General features: G+C 43.3%; 1 pseudogene; it reads right to left on the reverse strand.

The window, feature by feature from the left end:
- Positions 1-7,901, reverse strand: LOC124694993 (annotated as a pseudogene).
- Positions 7,902-16,779: the final 8,878 nt, after the last annotated feature.

The raw sequence follows: 16,779 nt of genomic DNA on the forward strand, positions 1-16,779 counted from the left end.
TCAGCCCGACGAGCGACGATGCCCATACCTGTCGTCGTCGCCGGCGGCCCGCCTAGCCCTCCACGTCTCGTACTCGGCGTCGTCGGTGGGCAGCTCGTGGCGGCAGAGCGGGCACGTGTTGCGGATGGCGAGCCAGGGCAGGATTCAGGCGCCGTGGTAGAGGTGCGCGCACAGCAGCCTCCTGGCCGCCTCCCCGGCCTCGATGCCGTCCTTGCACACCGCGCACTGCACCGCGCCGCCGGACTCGGCGACCACCACCGTCGGGAGGCCCTCCACGGCGGCCATCGCCGCCGCCCGCCTGCCCTTGGCCGGGGGATCGTGCTCCGCCTCCGCGGCGCGCTGCCCGAACAGCGCGTCCTCATCGTCGTCGAGGAAGTACGTGTCGACGCCGGCGCCGTCGTCGTCGTCGAGCAGGAGGCTGCCGAGGCTGTTGGCGGCGAGGAGCACCTCCCACTCGAGGCTGCGCACCGCGGCGGCCTCGAACTCGCCGTCCCCCTGCCGGCGGCGACCTGCTCCCACTCCTCGGCGTCGCTGAGCCCAAGGCCGTCCCACCGCTGGGGGTGCGCCTCCTCGTCCGGCGCGGTAGGCCCACCTCGTCCGGCGCCGCCCCCACGATGACCCCGTCCTCGTCGTCGTCGTGGAAATCGAGGCCGAGGAACGCGGCGGCGGGTTCTTGCTGCGCGGCGGTACCTCACCTCGATCGGCGCCAGCACCTTTTGACCCCAGAGGCTCGATTTTGGACACTGCCCCTCGAGCTACCGTCGACGGAGCACGCCAAAGAGCAGCTGCAGAGGAGATTGAGGTTTTTCTGGGCGCCACGGCGAGGGGAAGTAGGGAAGGTGGAGCAGGTGAGTGGATAAGGTTGTGCTTCAACCTTTTTTTAAGGAGATCAGCTGCTGCGTTATCAGTTAACGGACGAGCCACACCGTCAGACACGTGTCGATCATTGGATACGTGCTCAGGTATACACCCGGTTACCAGGCTTCTTTCGTTACATAAGATCCACACAGCCTCCTACTTTACAGTGAGGTAAAACTTCAAATAAAGCTCCAGAAGAACGACTCGTAGTCTATCTTATTGCTAACTCAAGCTTAAGAGCTAATTGGCTTGCTATAGAAATCTAGCTACTTAGGTGCTAGGATTAGGGAAAGGTTCCCTTCTATTACTAGTCTAGGTTTCCATTATAGCTGATGCAGAAGTTGACTCCATTAACTTCGTTGATTGGATTCTTCATCTTGTTGCAGTTGACTCCTTTGTCTTCGAGTTCCACGGTAGTTTCTCCTTCGGTGCTTTGATCTAAGAAGGGGGTTCAAATGGGATAGAATGAGTACGAGCGTACTCAGCAAGTTCATATTAGGAAATAGGTGTATCATGCACTAGCTACAGCCATAGACCAGAAAGTCATAGGCGAATGCAAGTTTTTGTAAACATTTCTTCAAAAGGTTTATTTTATTCTGAAAACTATGCCCATCAGTTTTCACGGGTTGAACAGAACTTCGTGGAGTTCCTTTCCTGCCGCGTTCGCAGTTCCCTTCCCGGAACAGGGAGTGACAGTCACAATTCTTGATACCCTCTGCAGAGGTGCGTTACTTTACCCACAAGAGATCCCACCCTTTTTGCCATCCGCAGGGACTTGCCCCCGTTCACACTTCCTTTGGTGTGAGGCCAGGTATAAAGATCCAAGCCCACACCGCCTTCTCCGCGACTGCAAACTCACCCTTTTGTCCACCCGTACACCCCCAGTAGACTTCTCCCGATAATACGGCTTTACTCACGGTGTACTTTGGACAATCCATCATAGACCGTAGAGCTCAACATCACTAATGGATGGGGATTTAAAAGGATATCCCAACCTACGGCAGTGCCTCCAACACCCCGCAGCTCTACCAGTCCGTTGGCGTGCAGAAGGGAAAAGATACGGCTGGCTTCACTAGAGCCATTATAGATCTCATGGTTAACGCGATTTATACGGCGCTAGAATCACTGGACGGCATTGGTATTTAATCCTAGGTTAATATAACTCATGCAATGGAACCTCCACCATATCAACACATACCATGGTTCCATTGCCCACCACATAGTCATATTCATAATTGTAAAATAATACTTTGCTTTTCAATGCATGAGTGATAAGTATAGTACTTTGCATATAGTTTGATACAAGTAATCAAATGGCATGAGCAAGCGATGAACTTGCCTTTCTTGACTGCAAGATTATGCAGGCAAAAGCTTTGATACGTGAGAAGTCCAAATGCTGAAATACCATCATCGTCCGGTAAGGACAATGTTTAAAGAACTGGCAATAATGCTATAATGCATAGTATGAGATGCAGTCGTCCCGAGCGTAATCTAACCTCGATGATTTAAGTTTGATGAGTTGTAAAGATTTCTTTAGGGTGTGTTGCACTTTTAGAATGGTTCTCAAACAAGGTTCTTGTTAGGGTTTGGTTATATTAGCATCATAACCAAGTGATATAAGACATCATAACAATCATACACATAAAGAATAGTGGTGGAATAATATATAAAGAACAGTTGTCAATTTTAAGTTCTACAGAACATGGTTGATGATTACTTGTATTATACTTCAAAAGAATAACTTTTGAAGAACATGTTGTCTAAGAAATAATGAGTATTTCAAATAAGGATTAGGGCTTCTAAGGTTTGATTGACATTTGTACTTCAAAAGAATAACTTTTGAAGAACATGTTAAATAAGAATATGAACTTCTCTACATAGGAGCTATGGCTTTCTAGGGTTTACTATTGAATTCATTTAGTTCTCAAATAGGAACTAGTTGGTTCTTATTTTGGAATGGGTTTCTATATAGCAAGTATTGGTAGGTTTATTGCTATGGTTTCTTCTAAGCATCATATCAAAGGATGGTTATCCAGATGGTTCTATAAATTAGCTACTAGGGTTTACTATGGTTTCTCATTTGCTTCACTAAGTAATCACTAATAGTTTCTAAACGAGATGGTTTCTTATTTCTTTAATAGGGTTTAGTTGGATATGAGCATGTGTTGTGAATTGCTACACAAGGTTGGTATTAGGTTTTATCATTATGGTTCTACTAAATTATGATTGTTGAGGTTGATCCTAATGGTATGGTATATAGTAATAGGGATCAATGATACTAATTCAATTAACAAGTTAGGGTTTATACCTAGGTGGCACTTAGGGAATCATATAGGTTTCAATTAAGAATAGGGACATGAAATGACAAGCTCATGTGAATTGGTTTTATGTTGATGGATCATGATTATGCATTCATTGGTTACTTATCAAGGTTCTACAAGTAAAGTTGAAGTGACTATGATCACATGGCTTAAATCTTTAGGGTTTTAGAATTGAAACAATTTTGAGATGATCACATGAAATAATGGAATCAAAGTCTTACTAAATTGAAACTAAGGTTTCTAAGTTATGGTACAACTCCTAAAATAATAATTGGTAAATAGAGTTGTGGTTATTAATTACTTTGAATCAAAATTAGTAATGGTTTAACATTTTATTATTTTTTACAAGATTTAATAATTAGAGTAATTCTTATTTAGGTTTAATTAAGAATCAGGGTTTAATAATTGTTATTAGGTTTAAAGTATTTAACTTGTTAACTTAAGAATGTTTAAGTAAATAATTGTTGAGTTACCAAAAGGATATTGGCTTTTAATATTTTCTTGCTTTATTGCTATTTAAAGAAAATGGTAAATGGTAATTTGCAAATTAGAGTTTATGAATTACCACTAATAATTAAGTTAATGCAACTATGATAAGGAAAATTAATTCTAACATTTTATTTAGTTACTGGATAGTTAAATTTTTAATTTTGGAACCTAATTATTTATTGAATTCAATTTGTATTTTAAATAAATGAAAATGCATAATTAAAGAAGTTAAAAATAAATGGATTTTTATTTTGTTACACATTTTTGTTTTATATTTTATTTGAATAGAGTTTATTTTTGTGAGCATTTTGATATATTATTTATATTTTTCTGAGTTGAAATGAATTTTCTATGATATTACAAAGTTTCAGCATTTTTCTGGAATTTAAAATAAAACGAAAACACTAAACGTACCGGTTCACTTCTAGTCTCTGCGACTGGCGAGTGGGGCCGTTGACTAGGTCAGTTGCCACGATGGCAACGACCAGTCAACATGCATCTGGGACCCCACCGCCACGTCAGCTACGACGACGGCTTGACGCCGGCGGCCAGTAGACGACGGCGCCGCCGATTTAGGGCCTCTCAGGATGCGTGGTTAACACTAATCGATTCTCCTTGACCTACAGAGCACTACGGTGGTGACGGATTACCGAAAGGCTCACCGGAGCATCGTCGGAAACGATGACCTGCGGCGATGCTCTCCGGCGAGGACACGAACTACGGCTACGGTTGATGCCATGAAATGAAAGTAGACTCTAAAGATGCGCAATCTCACCGTGAGTATGATGGTGTGGTCGGCGACGATGATTGCCGCCGGAGTTGAGCTCGATTTCATTGTTACCGGCGATGTACTGAGAAAGGGAATCTTCAAATTCTCCCTGAACCTTGCTCCCCTTGATGATTGCTTGTACCCAGAGGCTCTCCTCGACGATGCGCTCCCCCACGACCAAGCGGCAGCCTCCGGGGTGGCTCCAGGCGACGGCACCGTGGTGGTCACCGGCGACCAGTGAATGGAAACTCGTGAGGAATAGAGAGCGTCTGAGAGAGATTGGATGGGCGGTGATGAACAAGGACTACACGGGGATGCTCTCCACCTATTTATAGGCCAAGGGAAGCCTCGAGGACTCGACACGGCGACGGCCATGATCGGAGAGGTGGCGGTCTCTGGAAGGTGGTCTGGCGAAGATCTTTTCTCTCCCGCGGATAGACTCGGACGCGAAACGATTAGGGTGAGGTTCTGGAACCTTCTGCCGCGTCCGGGCATCCCTATCGTCGACGAGGGCGGTGCCTACTGGCGATGTCGCGCTGTCGACGCCGGAGAAGAAGACGACGACGTTTTTCCCCTTGCACGATTTTTAAAGCGACCAAAACGGTAAGGGACTTTGGGCTGGGCTGTGTTGGCCTGCTTCGGCTTGTTTGGGCTGGGCTGCGACGAAGAGGTAAGCCTGGTAAGTTTCCCTCCATTTCTTTTTTCAAATTTCTGTTTTTATTTCCTGGTTTCTATTTGGTATTTGAATTCTGTTTTATTTACAGGTTCTAAAATACTTGAGTATCAAGATAATTTGATAATTATGCTTACTACATGGTTTTATTATTTTAAACAAATAGTTTGGTTAGGATTTAATTGAGATCTTGTGAGGCTTAAGTAAAATAGAAATGGTTAGTTACTTATTTCAATTCCCTTTTTAATTTAGAAACCATATCTATTTAAGTGGTTTGAAAATTTATAACCTGTGCATAATGAACACATGATTAGGTTGAGCTAGTACTTAATAATATGATTTGTTCCCATGTTTATAATTATGACAAGTATTTAAAGTAGTGGTGAAAATGTGGATGGAATTGGATTCATCATTTTATGTGGAGAATTTATTTTTAAGAGTTTAAGAAAATGGTTGAATCAACACTATATTCACTAATCTTGCTTAGCAAATTCTGGCTTGAACTTCTTAATATAATTCCCAAGCTTATCATTGGTCACTTTATGTAACACCCCAAATTTCAAAATAAAGAGAAAATGAATTTCCTTTTTTCCAAAAATGAGAACCAACAAAAACTTTTCTTAAATAGAGTGCTATGCTTAGTGCTCATACCTATTACTTGTGTTTTTGCTAGGATGAGTGTTATTGTGCTTATGTGATAAACCCTAAAACCCTAAAGTGATCAAGTGAAGATCACAAACCAAATAAAATTAAAAGAGAAAGAAATCCAATAAGAAAAAAAACCTAAACCCTAACCTTCTCAAAAATCATTTGGATCTATTTTGAGAAACCTAAAATAAAGGAAAAGCCATATGTGGGCCTATAGCCTTAATATGTAAATATTGAACCCTACCTTTTCTTATTTGGCTAAATGGTGGTGAACCATTGCAAAACTTATTAAACCCTAAACCACATCCCTCTTGTCATCAATCTTTGAGAAATAAAATAAAAAGGAAAGATCTTATTTAGGAAAGAGGCATATATGCCTATGGCTATTTTGTAAAACTTTACCCTAGGCCTTTCTACTTTATTTAGAGGATTGGAAAACCTTCTTAAACCTTATCTAGTACTTCTCCAACCCAATCCAAAATGAAACCAAAGATTGTAAAAAGAAAGTAATAATGCCATAGAGGCATATGAGAGCAAAATATCAAATTTGTGAAATTGAGGATCTTGACCCTAAGACTTGTAGTGAATGGTGGGATCACTCCTATATACCATTTCAACTCTCAACAACATCAATTGGGTCAAGCCCAGCCAAATTAAAAATCAAATGCCACATATGCATAGAGGCATACGTGACACCTAGCCATTTTCACCAATTCTTGTCCTATGCACTTCTACTTTGACCAAATGGTGTGAAACCATCTCTAAACCTAATCTAACCCTAAATTGACCCTCAACCTTGCTCAAGTAAAGCAAGGGGAGCACCTTACAAGAATAAGAAAATTTGACATGTCATCTCTCATGAGTTGTGGCCAATTTTACAAATCTTTGAGCAAGACCATTTGAACTGGTTTCAATGGTTTGAAAATGTTTCTAAACTAATAAGAATCACATTTGAGTCAAGAAAAGTCAAATCAAATGGAGAGAAATCAAATAGTGAGATAACTCCATTTTCACTCACATACACATAGGGCCAATTTATCAAATCTTGACCTAGCCACCTCCATTGTCTCAAAATGGTTGGAACCTTTCACCTAACTCAATCTAGCACCAAATAAACCTCACTCTTGTCAAATTGAAACAAAGAGGAATAAAAGAATAAAAGTGAGAAAATCACAAAACCCTCACATAGGGCTTATGCCTTTTTTCTAAATTTGGACCCGAGACCATTTTGGCCTTCACCATTAGTTGAATAATGTTACTAAGCATCTATTACAACTTTTGGAATCAAAGGAACCCAATTGAAATCAAATTCAAACTCAAATTAGGATCACATACAATAATGGTCAAAACTGAAATTTATAGCCTGATCACTACTTTGAGCCATTGCCCTTCAATTTTCTCAAACCAACTCTTGCTAACTCTTTGCACCATTTCAAAGTCAACATCAAGGTGAACACTTTTTGTAAAGAGCACCATGCCAAAATCATCTTTGATCAATAACCATGCTCATGCAAAGTTGCAACTTTTAATTAAGTGGAACAATCTCCCACTTAGTGAACTTTGCAATATTTTGATTTTCTAAATTCCACCACCACCTCTCTTTGCCTCTGGTCATTTAGAACCAAACCAAACACACCCTTTTCAAATTGGTCAACCATTTGAACTTAATCAAATTTGGACAAAATTGATGAAATACAAATAGAGAACTATTTGACACTATTTCAAATAATATCCTACACCCAACCCTAAGTCCCTAAACCCCTAAACCTCTGCCCCCTTGTCACTCCATCTTGACCCCTCTCACCCTAGCTCACTACACATGCACAGCAACCCTAAGGGAGAGGCTAGCAAGCCATGGACATGGCCATGTCACCCCATGCCGGCCATGTTCCTCTCTTTCTTCTCTCCTTCACTCACCACCCTCGGCCACCTCGTCCATCGGCTCGCCACCTCTCTCCCCTACACCACCGTAGCACCGGCCATTACCGACGAGAACGCGATGACCACGCCGCACCACGCGCGCCCAGAACGCCCACGGCATGCCGCTCGTGTCGCACGAGTGCACGCCCGCGGACACGCCACGGACACACGCCGCGCCGCCGCTACGCGCCACGCCCTGGCCCCCTCTCTGCACCCTGAGCATCGCCGCCGCGACCAGAGCCCGCCAGACACGCGCCTTGCCCCGCGCAAGCGCCGTAGCCGTCGACACCGTCGCCGTTTTCCCGCGAACGCCGCCGCAGACCAGGACGCAATGCGTCGCCACCAGACCGTCCCCCACCTAGCTAGCAAGCGCTCTAGCACCGCCATGATCTCGCCTACCTCGCGCGCCCCCTAGTTTGCCCCTTCGTTCCCTGGAACGACCTCGTCGTCGTCGACCCTTCACAGCACCCGCCGGCCTCCTCGCCCTCCTATAAATAGAGCTCCCCCGCCCCTTCTTCCTTCACATCATCTGCTCCCCTACCTCTCGTCGACCTCCTCGAGCCCTTGCTCCTCCACATTGTCCACTCCACCGCTGAAATTTCACCGGGGACCGCCGCCGCAGCAGCTCGACGGAGGAGAAGCTCCAGGCCACCATTCGAGCCGCCGTCTGCGCCATCTGCTTCCTCGTCCTCGACAACGTCGTTCGCCCGCATCGCCAACCCTCGCCGAGCCTCCGACCAGCCGCCGGCGACCCCCTCTGCCGCGCCAGGGTTTGCTCACCGTCGCGGAAGGTGACGCTCCGCCACCGTCCGATTCTCTTTTAATCCAACGGCTCATATCGCTGCGTACCGGTTCGGGTTTTAAAACCCACTGACGCGTGGGGTCCGCTGTCAGGCGGCCCGCTGCGCACTGGAGCACAGCTGGGCCGGCCCGTTTAGTTTCCCGCGCAGCCCTTTTCGTTTGAATTTGTTAAAAACAATTAAACCCAAATTTGAATACTGGTGCCTTGCTAGAAATCAAATATCTCCAATTCTACTTGGCCAAATTTTACCAATTCTATATATTTGGAAAGCTTAGAGTTTTCTCTACACAATGCCTTTGGATTCAGACCCATACCTATTGTAGAATTAATGTAGCAAAATAAACAAGACAGGGACTTTTCTGCCTTCAAATAATTCTTAAAAATCAACCAAAATAGATATTGAGTCAATTCCAACTCCAATAGCTCACATTTGACTTACACTAATTGTTTATGCAAGAAAATGGTGTGGTCACTTTACATGATCATGCCCTAGTTTAAGTAGTGGATAATATGGCTAGTTTAACTAGTTGATATTGTCCAAAACTATTAAGTAATTCATAGGAAGTCTTATACTTCATTTAAATCTTGTCTCAAATGAATTCATGTGATGTTTGGACCCCTGGCCAAACTCACTTATATGAATTACTTAGAGATTTAAATCATATGTAGTGTTATTAAATGGTATGAGGTACTCTACCTCATTTAAATCAATTTCTCAAATGATGATGATGAATGGTTGACTTGGGTCAACATGATTTCATGTATGATTGTTTGAGAAATTAAATCTTAAGAAGATTTCAATGAGAGAAAAGTATTTCTCAAGAACCATATGGAAATTATCATTTACATATGTAAGGAGAGGAAATTATTTTCCTCAAGCAACCCAACCAATGCACCCCAATTGTAGTATTTGTGTGAATAGAATAATTGGTGTAAATACAAGTAATGTTAGAATAGCCAATGAATTGTTGATGATGTTAAATCACCTCAATGGTAGTTGTTAACCTAGTTACAACTATGTGTTAAAGCATATGAGAGGCTTCCTCTCATTTAAATCTTGGTCTCAAGTAATTCAACATGAGGTAGTGACCATGGTCTATATAATCTCATGTTGAGTATTTGGTGACATTAAATCAATACCATGTTAGTATTAAATGGTATGAGGTATGGAACCTCATTTAAATCATTTTCTTAAATGATGAGTATGAAGAGGGTGACTTTGGTCAACCTAAGTCATATATTGTCATGAGAGAAATTAAACCTTAATAAGATAATGAGAGGAAATTATTTCTCTAAGTAATTAAAAGTAACACCTAAGTTAGTATGAGAAGAAATTATTTTTCTTAAATAAGAGGAACACCTCCACCCACTTAATAGTAGTGTGTGATGCTAGTTTAAGTTGTGTAAAGCTTGTGTGTGCTTAGTTTAGTATGTAAGTTTGGTATGATGATTGTGTACCCCGTATTCGTATTTTAGACGCTAGTACCGGAGACTATCAGGAGGAGGAGGACTTCTACAAAGAGGAAGGAGAAGAGAACTTGGACCCTCACTTCAACCAAGGCAAGCTATATTCTTGCAAGCCAATACCAATGCAAGCTAATATTCTTGCAAAGTGCAAAGCCCCTTTGGGGCAAGGCACCATGAATCTTACCTTTTCTTACATAAGCCTATCCCAAGTTTATACATTACCAGTTTTTACTTGTTTTCTCAATAAGTTGCTTTTATAGTTAACTTTGGTCAAAGAAAGAAGTTTACTAGAGTAGTAAAGTCAGCAAGCTATCACCAATGCAAGCTAGATTATGCAAATTTTGATGCAAGATAATACTGTTGCAAAGTGCAAAGCTCACTATGAGCAAGGCATTACCCTTTTTACTTTATGCTCATGATCCTATTTCCCAGTTTTACTTTACAAGCTTGATTTACTTTTGTTTTATCAAAGTACATTTTTGATTCATGATTCACTTGGTTAGCATTGGATTAGTACAAGAGTATTAAAGTTAGCCTAGAAAGCTATAAGCAAAGTACTTAGCACCCCTCATACTTAGATGCTAGTGCTAAATTAAAAGTGACTACTCTAGTTGGGAACTTGTGAAATGAAATGACTTTGAAAACCTTGGAATGATGAGTCATTCTATTGAAAGATTTTGAAGGTGAATATGACTGGTGAATGACTTGGTGAATTTTACAAAAACACTGATGGTTGGGTTCGGATGCGATACCATTCCAATTTTACAAGTACCCCCACAATACCTGAATCTGGGTAGGGCTTAACCGGAAGTTTGTGTGTCTTAGTATGGGTTCCCTCTAAACAAGCGTCATCGGGGTTATGCCGAAAGCTGCCTCTACAACAAACGAAATGAGATGATATGATATGATGCGAAATGAGGTGAATGTCCGGCCCAAGCCCTGTGCAGTTCCCAGGCTGACCGTCTGTCTTCACTGGGAGGCCAAGCTCATGGGGAGAGGTGCCTATACTAGGGTATGTAAATGAAAGGTTATGATTGGTAGTTCGCGTACCGCGTACGATAAATCAGGGCCGCTTACCCCCGACGAGCTATTGCAATTGTTGTGGCACAAGTGTACAACCTCTGCAGAGTTAAACCTATTCGAATAGCCGCGTCCTCAGTTATGGACAGTTGGAAAGGCCATACTGTTCCGTCATCAGAACTTTTCAAAAACTATGAATGGTGAAGGGTGATTTGTGAATTTGAACTTGAAAGGTGACATTGACTTTGAATCACAACTGCATGGTGGGAATGACACTAATGTTCCCACTTGAGTTAGTTAGCACATGAAGAGTTTGTTTACAAAAATGTTTGTGAACTAAAATTGGCTTTATGCAAAATAAACTAGAGCTTAGCACCCCTTACTAGAATTGTTAGCACTTACATTAGTATTAGTTTGCGAGTACTTTAAAGTACTCACGGCTGTGTCCCTGGCTATTCAAATGGCCAGACTATGAAGAGGAGCAGAACTATCAAGATGACGGCAACCAGGATGTCCACGACAACTAGGGAATCTTCTGACGTCAGACGTTGGCCTGTGGACTAGCGAGTCCCTTCTACTTTACGCTTCCGCTATGAAACTATGAACTTTGTGTATGTTGATCAATAGATCAACTATTTGTGTAATATGGATCATGTGATCTCTATTTGTAAGACGACTATGGTATGTAATGAATGATGACTTATGATATTCAACTGTTATGTCTCGCAACAACAATATTCCTGGGATTGCGATGTATGGCATAACAAGCATCTGGACTTAAAAATCCGGGTGTTGACAAGTTGGTATCAGAGCCATTGTTTGACCTTAGGAGACCCTAGTTAGAATGGACGTCTGAAAAACCTAGTTTCAAAAACCAATGAAGTGAATATTTGTGAAACTTGTTCTTACTCTTATCCTTGAGATCTTTTTGCAAAAAAAAAATGAGAAATCTATACTTTACTTTCTTTACCAGCCTACCTAAAATGTTGCACACTGGAGTACTTCTTTAACTTACTTCTCCTAATTACTCACAGATGAAGTACCAATGGGAGTCCTATCAGCTTGGCCCCGGAGGCGACCTAAGGTTCGAAAAGGAGTTGAAGCAACTAGTGGAATATCTAGGACACCCGTATCCCGAGTTCTTCGGAATACCCCTCAAAACTCAGTTAGGAGAACCACCTCGGTGGGACGTTTCTACTGATCTACGAAGGAAGCTTGATGCCCCGGTATGGGAAACCATATGGTTTTCTGTAACGGGAAACACTTGGAAGGAAGGACTAGTCAACGCTATGCAAGAAGCAATTTCCCGTCTGTGTGGACAAAATGAGGACAAGATCAAGAACACTCGCTTCATCTACTACCCAAGACATGACTCCATGGGAAGACCGATGACCATGCCCCCAACCCCGGAGATGAACCCCGATGTAGCACATCAGGACTTCAGGCAGTACAAAACCCGCAGGGATTTGGACAACGCCCTCGCCTCTCGCCAAGCACCTCACCCGTGAAGAAGAAGAATCCACCCGGAAGAGTAGTATCACCCCAGACACTTAAGTAGGTGTGAGTTGTATCGGGATCCCCTTGTATCGTAGAGCGAATGAATGGTTCTTCAAACCAACGGTGTGTTAGATTTGTAATGTGTGATGTTTGGTATGAATGAAAAAGTGTTGCTGGTTTTTACCCCCTCAACACTACTCAAGTTTTCAAGTTTTGAACTTTTTGAACTTTAACTCAAACAAACCATAGAAGTTTCCCTCTTATCTTATCATCTACCTCAATCTTCAGATGGCCCCTCCTACCCGCAACAACTCCCGTGCCCAGGCCAACCAGATGCACATTGAGCACGCCAAGATGACTGACACCATCAAAATCCTTGCAATGGAGCGCAAGGCACTTCGCCATCAGCACGCCAAGAAGGACTACCTCATTGCTCGCCTCCGCGTGAGGATAGCATCACTGGAGCAGCTCACCCCAATGCCCAACCATGCCCCCAGAGGCAAGTCCACGGTGACTTGCTATGCATGTGGTGTTACTGGTCATTACTCTAACAAGTGCCCGATGAAAGCCGCCAACAACGCCCCAAGGACTGGAAGCAATGCTGTACCTATTGCCCAAAAGGACAAGTCAACGGTAACCTGCTATGAATGTCGAACTGTGGGTCATTACTCCAATGAATGCCCCAAGAAGCTTGCCAAGATTGCCCCCAATACTGTTGTACCAGCTCAGCAACAGCGCCGTATCGCAACTAGAAGAAAGTTTGCCCCAAACTACCCGAACAACCGCAACGGTCGCTACTACACCATGACGGCCACCGAAGCGCAAGAAGCACCTCAGAACATGCCAAGTATGTTTCCTGCTAAATCATATCACCCAATCTCTCTTAGGAACCTAACTCTTCTTAAAATCTCGGGACGAGATTTGTTTAAGGGGGAAGGGTTTGTAACACCCCAAATTTCAAAATAAAGAGAAAATGAATTTCCTTTTTTCCAAAAATGAGAACCAACAAAAACTTTTCTTAAATAGAGTGCTATGCTTAGTGCTCATACCTTTTACTGGTGCTTTTTACCATGATGAGTGTTATTATGCTTATATGATAAACCCTAAAACCCTGAAGTGATCAAGTGAAGATCACAAACCAAATGAAATTAAAAGAGAAAGAAATCCAATAAGAAAAAACCCTAAACCCTAACCTTCTCAAAAATCATTTGGATCTATTTTGAGAAACCTAAAATAAAGGAAAAGCCATATGTGGGCCTATAGCCTTAATATGTAAATATTGAACCCTACCTTTTCTTATTTTGCTAAATGGTGGTGAACCATTGCAAAACTTATTAAACCCTAAACCACCTCCCTCTTGTCATCAATCTTTGAGAAATAAAATAAAAAGGAAAGATCTTATTTAGGAAAGAGGCATATATGCCTATGGCTATTTTGTAAAACTTTACCCTAGGCCTTTCTACTTTATTTAGAGGATTGGAAAACCTTCTTAAACCTTATCTAGTACTTCTCCAACCCAATCCAAAATGAAACCAAAGATTGTAAAAAGAAAGTAATAATGCCATAGAGGCATATGAGAGCAAAATATCAAATTTGTGAAATTGAGGATCTTGACCCTAAGACTTGTAGTGAATGGTTGGATCACTCCTATATACCATTTCAACTCTCAACAACATCAATTGGGTCAAGCCTAGCCAAATTAAAAATCAAATGCCACATATGCATAGAGGCATATGTGACACATAGCCATTTTCACCAATTCTTGTCCCATGCACTTCTACCTTTACCAAATGGTGTGAAACCATCTCTAAACATAATCTAACCCTAAATTGACCCTCAACCTTGCTCAAGTAAAGCAAGGGGAGCACTTTACAAGATTAAGAAGAATTGACATGTCCCCTCTCATGTGTTTTGGCCAATTTTACAAATCTTTGAGCAAGACCATTTGAAATGGTTTCAATGGTTTGAAAATGTTTCTAAACTAATAAGAATCACATTAGAGTCAAGAAAAGTCAAATCAAATGGAGAGAAATCAAATAGTGAGATAATTCCATTTTCACTCACATACACATAGGGCCAATTTATCAAATCTTGACCTAGCCACCTCCATTGACTCAAAATGGTTGGAACCTTTCACCTAACTCAATCTAACACCAAATAAACCTCACTCTTGTCAAATTGAAGCAAAGAGAAATAAAGGAATAAAAGTGAGAAAATCACAAAACCCTTACATATGGTGTATGCCATTTTTATAAATCTTGACCCTAGACCATTTTGGCCTTCACCTTAGTTGAACAATGTTACTACACACTTAGTACAAATATTGGAATCAAAGGAACCCAATTGAAATCAAATTCAAACTCAAATTAGGATCACATACAATAATGGTCAAAACTGAAATTTATAGCCTGATCACTACTTTGAGCCATTGCCCTTCAATTTTCTCAAACCAACTCTTGCTAACTCTTTGCACCATTTCAAAGTCAACATCAAGGTGAACACTTTTTGTAAAGAGCACCATGCCAAAATCATCTTTGATCAATAACCATGCTCATGCAAAGTTGCAACTTTTAATTAAGTGGAACAATCTCCCACTTAGTGAACTTTGCAATATTTTGATTTTCTAAATTCCACCACCACCTCTCTTTGCCTCTGGTCATTTAGAACCAAACCAAACACACCCTTTTCAAATTGGTCAACCATTTGAACTTAATCAAATTTGGACAAAATTGATGAAATACAAATAGAGAACTATTTGACACTATTTCAAATAATGTCCTACACCCAACCCTAAGTCCCTAAACCCCTCTACCCTGCCCCCTTTTCACTCCATCTTGCTCCCCTGTCCCCTCTCTCACTACACATGCACAGGAACCCTAAGGGAAGGCAAGAAGACCATGGACATGGCCATGTCACCCCATGCCGGCCATGTTCCTCTCTCTTCTTCTCTCCTTCACTCACCACCTCGGCCACCTTGTCCACTGGCTCGCCACCTCTCTCTCCTACACCACCTAGCACCGGCCAAATCGACGGAGACGCGATGACCACCTTGCCGGCACTGCGCGCGCCCAGAACGCCCACGGCATGCCGATCACGGCGTGGACACGCCCATAGACGCGCCACGGCCACCTGCCGCCCCGACGCCCTGCGCCACCCCTGGCCCCCCTCTCTGCACCCTGAGCATCGCCGCCGCGACCAGAGCCGCCAGACACGCGCCTTGCCCCGCGCAAGCGCCGTAGCCGTCGACACCGTCGCCGTTTTCCCGCGAACGCCGCCGCAGACCAGGACGCAATGCGTCGCCACCAGACCGTCCCCCACCTAGCTAGCAAGCGCTCTAGCACCGCCATGATCTCGCCTACCTCGCGCGCCCCTAGTTTGCCCCTTCGTTCCTCGGAACGACCTCGTCGTCGTCGACCCTTCACAGCACCCGCCGGCCTCCTCGCCCTCCTATAAATAGAGCTCCCCCGCCCCTTCTTCCTTCACATCATCTGCTCCCCTACCTCTCGTCGACCTCCTCGAGCCCTTGCTCCTCCACATTGTCCACTCCACCGCCGGAATTTCACCGGGGACCGCCGCCGCAGCAGCTCGACGGAGGAGAAGCTCCAGGCCACCATTCGAGCCGCCGTCTGCGCCATCTGCTTCCTCGTCCTCGACAACGTCGTTCGCCCGCATCGCCAACCCTCGCCGAGCCTCCGACCAGCCGCCAGCGACCCCCTCTACCACGCCGGGGTTTGCTCACCGTCGTGGAAGGTGACGCTCCGCCACCGTCCGATTCTCTTTTAATCCAATGGCTCATATCGCTGCGTACCGGTTCGGGTTTTAAAACCCACTGACACGTGGGGTCCGCTGTCAGGCGGCCCGCTGCGCACTGGAGCACAGCTGGGCCGGCCCGTTTAGTTTCCCGCGCAGCCCTTTTCGTTTGAATTTGTTAAAAACAATTAAACCCAAATTTAAATACTGGTGCCTTGCTAGAAATCAAATATCTCCAATTATACTTGGCCAAATTTTACCAATTTTATATATCTAGAAAGCTTAGAGTTTTCTCTACACAATGCTTTTGGATTCAGACCCATACCTATTGTACAATTAATGTAGCAAAATAAACAAGACAGGGACTTTTCTGCCTTAGAATAATTCTTAAAAATCAACCAAAATAGATATTGAGTCAATTCCAACTCCAATAGCTCACATTTGACTTACACTAATTGTTTATGCAAGAAAATGGTGTGGTCACTTTACATGATCATGCCCTAGTTTAAGTAATGGATAATATGGCTAGTTTAACTAGTGGATATTGTCCAAAACTATTAAGTAA

The sequence above is a fragment of the Lolium rigidum genome, chromosome 3 (genome assembly GCF_022539505.1).
Source record: "Lolium rigidum isolate FL_2022 chromosome 3, APGP_CSIRO_Lrig_0.1, whole genome shotgun sequence".
In the NCBI taxonomy this organism is placed as follows: domain Eukaryota; kingdom Viridiplantae; phylum Streptophyta; class Magnoliopsida; order Poales; family Poaceae; genus Lolium; species Lolium rigidum.